Genomic DNA, 6,000 nt, shown 5'->3' on the forward strand with positions numbered 1-6,000 from the left:
TGCCTCCAAATCTTTAAGGCAAAAACGACCGCCACTAGTTCAAGGTCATGAGTAAGATAGTTCTTCTCATGAATCTTAAGTTGCCTTGAAGCATAGGTAATGACTTTGCCATTTTGCATAAGGAAATATCCTAACCCAATTCTTAAGACATCACAATAAGCAAAAAATCCATCAGTCCCTTCTGGTATCAACACCGGAGCGGAAGTAAGTCTATCTTTCAATTCTTCAATATTCTTTTCACACACTTCGGACTAGATGAATTAACCTTCTTTTGAGTCAATGCCGTCAATGGAGAAGCAATCGAAGAAAACCCTTCAAAAAACCTTCTATAGTAACTGGCTTAACCCAAGATACTTATAATATTCGAAGGGGTTAGAAGTCTAGGCCAACTCTTGACCGCATCCGTCTTCTTGGGATCTACCTCAATACCCTTACTGGAAACAATATGACCAAGACAAGCCACAGACCTTAACCAAAACTCACATTTAATAAACTTTGCAAAGAGTTGTTGGTCCTTGAGGACTTGCAACACAATCCTCAAATGATTGGTATGCTCATCTTCACTACTCGAATAGACCAATATATCATCAATGAACACAATGACAAACATATCAAGGTATTGTCTAAACACCTTATTCATCAAATCCATAAATGCCACTGGAGCATTAGTCAAACCAAACGACATCACAAAAAACTCAGAATGACCATACTGAGTTCGAAAAGCCATTTTCAGAATGTCATCTTCCTTCACCCTCAATTGGTAATAACCCGACCGGAGGTAAATCTTAGAAAAGTAGCTTTCTCTTTGAAGTGGGTTAAACAAATCATCTTATTCTTGGAAGAGGATACTTTATATTAATAGTAACCTTGTTCAATTTCTAGTAGTCGATACAGATACGGAGAGAACCATCTTTTTTTCTAACAAACAAAACTGGAGCACCCCATGGATAGATACTTGGTCGGATTAAACCCTTATCCAACAAATCTTTTAATTGCTCCTTCAATTCCTTAATTTATGTCGGGGCCTTACGAAAAAGAGGAATAAAGATAGGTTGTGTATCTGGGAGAAGGTCAATACCGAAGTCTGTTTCCCTTTTGAGAGGAATACCGGGTATATTCAGGAAACACTTCCAGAAACTCATTTACAACGTGGACTGACTTAAGAGTAGGGGTCTCAGAATCTATATCCCTCACCCTAACTAGATGGTAAATTCAAACCTTCAAAATCATCTTTACAACTTTAAGACAAGAGATAAACTTACTGTTAGGCATAAAATTTCCCCCTTTCCACTGTAGGATGGGTTCGTTTTGAAACTGAAACTTGACTACACAGGTTCTACCATCAATAGAAGCATAACATGCATGTAACCAATCCATACCAAGGATAACATAAAAGTCTAGCATATCAAGCTCTACAAGGTCAACATTAGTGAATCTATGGGACAATGAAACATGACACTTTCTATAGACCCTCTTAGCCACAACAGAATCACTAACAGAAGTAGAGACATAAAAAAAATCTAACAACACATCTGGAAGAATATCAAACCTAATATCCACATATAGCGTCAAAAAAAACAAAGTAGCATCTGGGTCAAGTAAAGCATAAACATAAAGTTGGAAGACTTTCAGTATACCAGTAACCATATCGGGAGAACCCTCTTATTCACCACGGGTCTGAAGTGCATAGATACGGTTTTGCTTTGTGACACCTAAACCCGCACCACTAGACAAAGATTATTTACCTTCTCTCATTTTAGATGCAGGTATTGGGCAATTCCACATTTTATGACCACTCTTTCCACAACCAAAGCAACCATCTGTACCAGCTAAGCATTTACCGTCGTACTTTCTTCCACACCTAGAACAAGTAGACATAGGCATTGAAGATCCACTACCATTTCCTTCTTGAGGCTTAGGGTTAGACACCCTATCTTTGTTGAATATAGGAGGAGCATTAGAGGAACATTGACTGGAAAATCTTTGTCAAAACATAGAATGGCCATGACCATCAGACCTTGAGTGGGAGAAGTTACCATCACTGGTTTTAGCCTCTTTGCCTCCATAGACCTTTTCTTAAGTTTCTCATCTTCGATTTGTTGAGTGTGCACCATGTGATGGGAAATGTCCATGTCGTTGATTAGCATAGTGGTACGATACTATTTAACAACCATTTTGGAAACATCGAAAATAATATTACTCATCTTTGCCCTAGGATCGACAATCATGGTAGAAGCATATCAAGACAACTGTATGAACTTCAAAACATGTTCCTTCAAAGACATATTTCCTTGATGAAGGTTGTTGAACTCAAGCACCTTTGCATTCCTCATCTCAAGGGAAAGAACCTACCAATGAAAGCAACTTTGAACTTTTCCCAATCGAGAGGCCCCGCATATTCCGCCCCTTCTTTCCATTGGTTGAACCATATTTAAGAAACACCCATAAGTTGATAAGCGGCCAATTCTGCATTCTCCACTGGCATTACTCCCATGATCATCAACACCTTGTAAACCTCATCAATGAACTCTTGAGGATCTTCCTCAACCCTAGAGCCACAAAGCTCCAGAGGATTCATTCTAGTGAAATCCCTCACTCTAGATGCCGCCATATCCACATTTGGGTTTATGGGAACCGCAACCTCCCTTTTTGCTTGGGCTATCATGGCTTGAGCCAACACTTGAAAAATAGCCCTAAATTCCGCATTAGTTACTTGCTCGACCAAAGGGTTGACCAGGAAATGGGGAGCTTGAGGAGGAGAATTCTCTCCCGCATTCCTTCTAGCATATGCCCTTTAACTTGCCATATCCCGTAGAGCATAGGACAAGGATTAGGAGACAGACATTATAGAGTTAAACTCTATGGCATGACTTTAGAGTAATGAAAGAAGCGAATTTTCCGAAACATCTTACAGCCTCTCATTGATAAATGTGACGCGCTTCACACTCATGAGCAAGACTCTACGTGATGTGGCTTATGAGACTTCATAGGACCTTTCTAAACTTTGTGCACTAATTACCAAGTTTGTTACGACCCAAGGTAGCCCTTAGGCATAACATGGGGTATAAGACCCCGAGAGGCCCCATTCAAGCCACTTAGCGTTCATGATACGAGATAATAAAATACAAGAGATCAATAAAGATAATTTCAAGATATAAAGTTTTATAGAGAAAAGTGGAAGTATAAACATCATCTCAAAGCCATCTAGTACATAAGAAATAATCGGGACGTAGCCCGTACATCAAGTTCAAAAACTGAAAGTAAAGACAAAAGGGAAACCAAGCTCGGTCCTCGAAACATGATGACTCACCAATCGTCAAGATTATATATGAGAACCCCAGCCACGAAAGTGCGAGTTTGTAAGGTCGGATCTTATATTTGGGGAAATGTAGGTAAGAGTTTTCTTTAGTACAAACATGTACCAAGTATTATAGCAGTGCATAAAACATTTGAAAATATGGTTAAAAAGGGATACCTTCATGGTATGCAATGACCAAGCTAAAACATCACATAAAAAGGGCTAGAAGACATAAGTCATAAAACATGGTCAATGCAAATAGACATCATCTTAAATCACATGTGAGATACTTCTTGAAGTAACCTTAGATCATTATTGTGGGTGAATTACCTTTAACCAACATATAAGACCATATGAGCTATCAACATGGAATGAGGTGTCTATCCCACACCGAAAAGGGGTGTCCTACTTGCCAAGGTAAGACCATGAACTTCTAGCTTATGTGGATCCACTAGTTAATGTCTATATAAGAAAATCATCCTATGGGGGGCACATAGGTATGGGATAAGGAGATTGCTAGTAGAAACCCAAGCCTGGGTTAACGGGAGAGCTTCCATCTCAATATCCTCTTGGTGCTAAGCGTAAATCCCATGGAATAGTAATTTTTTGAACTTGTCCTTATTATCGAAGGAAGGGCAGTCCATGTTGCCAATCCAAGCTAAGTCATATGTCATCCATGGAAAGGTACAATTAAGTAACCAATCTAAGCTAGGTTTCATTAGAATAGCTCCTTAACTTTGATTCATTTTAGGTGAGAAGGCATTTCAACCTTAGATTCCTTTATGTGAGAAAACCTTTCACATTCATGCATGAGGTATTTATGTGAGCAATCCATTAACCACAATAACAACATATATTCTTTTACTCTCAAAGCACTTTACATCATATCACATCAATTTCATAAGAACATGCATATTTCCATAATTCACCTTTCATATTTCAAAATCCACTTTCAATCATCAATATTTAGAAAACATGGGTTAAGAATGGGTTCATAGGGATTCATCTTAAAATCATTAGATTATATAAAATTCATGCATAAAAGTTCATAAATCAATTTAATAAATTAACATTGAAAGGAACCCAGGACATGGAAGAAAATCCTAACTCAGTTGGGGATTTCTAACTTTGTAAGTTGGAGATTTGAGATCTCAATGGAGTAAATGGCTCCTCGGATGAAAACTATCATACCTCAATACCAAGAGCTTACCTTCAATGGTGGAGTTTGAGGCTTGACTTGAATCCCTAGGTTGATTCCTTCTTCTTAAGCTTTCTAGAGAGAGAAATATTTTGGAGAGGAAGACTTGTTCTTCTTTTCAGAATTTGGGAGAATGATTTCAATTCGGGAAATTAGGGTATAAAAACACCTATATAGGGCTTTAGGTGAAGGGTAAAATGACATAGTATTAGGCTAGAATAATGAGGAAAAGACACAGAAGCCCTAAGGAAAATAACTGCTGACCTCACTCATGCCCCAACCTACGGTTCGTTGATCAGACTACAGACTGTCTTGCTTGGTCGTGGTTGGGGTCACAGACCACTAATTGTGGACCCCCAACGATAGAACATACTTATGGCCAGTGGGTCCATCGACCGACCGTGGACCACGACTGTAGGTCCTAACTCTTGGCCTCAAAATCTCTCTAAGTCTGGAACTCACCTGCGAGACCTATCATGACTTGTGCATTGAATGACAGATGTGCTGGTGATTCATCATAAAAGTACTGAAACTTGGCATTCTTGGAAATTCCTAATTCGTTGACCACGTCACCACCAACGAGACATCGTCCCACCTACAAGCCATGGATGGTGTCGTCAGTGCTCGTATCGGGTCTGTGTAGAACTGAAGATTTTCTACCGTTTTGGATCCAAGGTGTTACAGGGCGATTGTGGAAACATAGGTAAGACATCGTATCATCACGAGGCTCTTAATGATGGTTCTCGGTTAGAGAAGATCCCTAATAAGGTAAAGTAAAGTGTGTGTGTGTATATATATGTGTGTGCGCGCGCACGCGCACGTGTGTACATATTTTAGTATTTTCTATTATCACATTTTATGTTTTACAGCTTAAATGATATTTACCTTATATTCAAGCTATACTTTAGTTGAGTTATTTTCAATCGTTCAGTTCAATTACCTATTTCATTCAGTTTCATTACATACCGTATATTCCATGTACTGGTGATATTCAACACTGCATCATTTCATATTTCAGACATAAGTATTTGGAACCATCAACAAGCATTTTCTTTAGATTATATCACAAGTCGTTAGCTTTTGGTCAGGCCTCCTTGCTTTTAGGAGGACTCTAGTCTTTTATTGGTTTAGCGGTTTTAAGGAAGGTTGTCGTGGTTCTTGTCACAAATCCTACATTTCAACAGTAGAGGCTTCATTGATAGAGAGAGTCAGTAAGTCTTTCAATTTTCATTTCAAATGTTTTAATAAAACTTGATCATTTATACTTAGTATTTTTAGACAACTTTCAAATTCAATTGATTACTCTAACTTTTCTTTAGACTTAAGCTTATGTATGCTTGAGTTAGTTATCTTCTCAGTAGCAAGACAGGCGGAGGGTTCGCTTGGGTACAAATGATGGTTTCGAATGTCGGTCACATCCAGGGTGTAGGCTCAGGGCGTGACACCACTTTCTCAATTTACATGCCCTTACAAGAAAGAGAATGTCCAAAAATTACTCACAAAA

This window comes from Solanum stenotomum, chromosome 4 (genome assembly GCF_019186545.1).
Source record: "Solanum stenotomum isolate F172 chromosome 4, ASM1918654v1, whole genome shotgun sequence".
Taxonomy (NCBI): domain Eukaryota; kingdom Viridiplantae; phylum Streptophyta; class Magnoliopsida; order Solanales; family Solanaceae; genus Solanum; species Solanum stenotomum.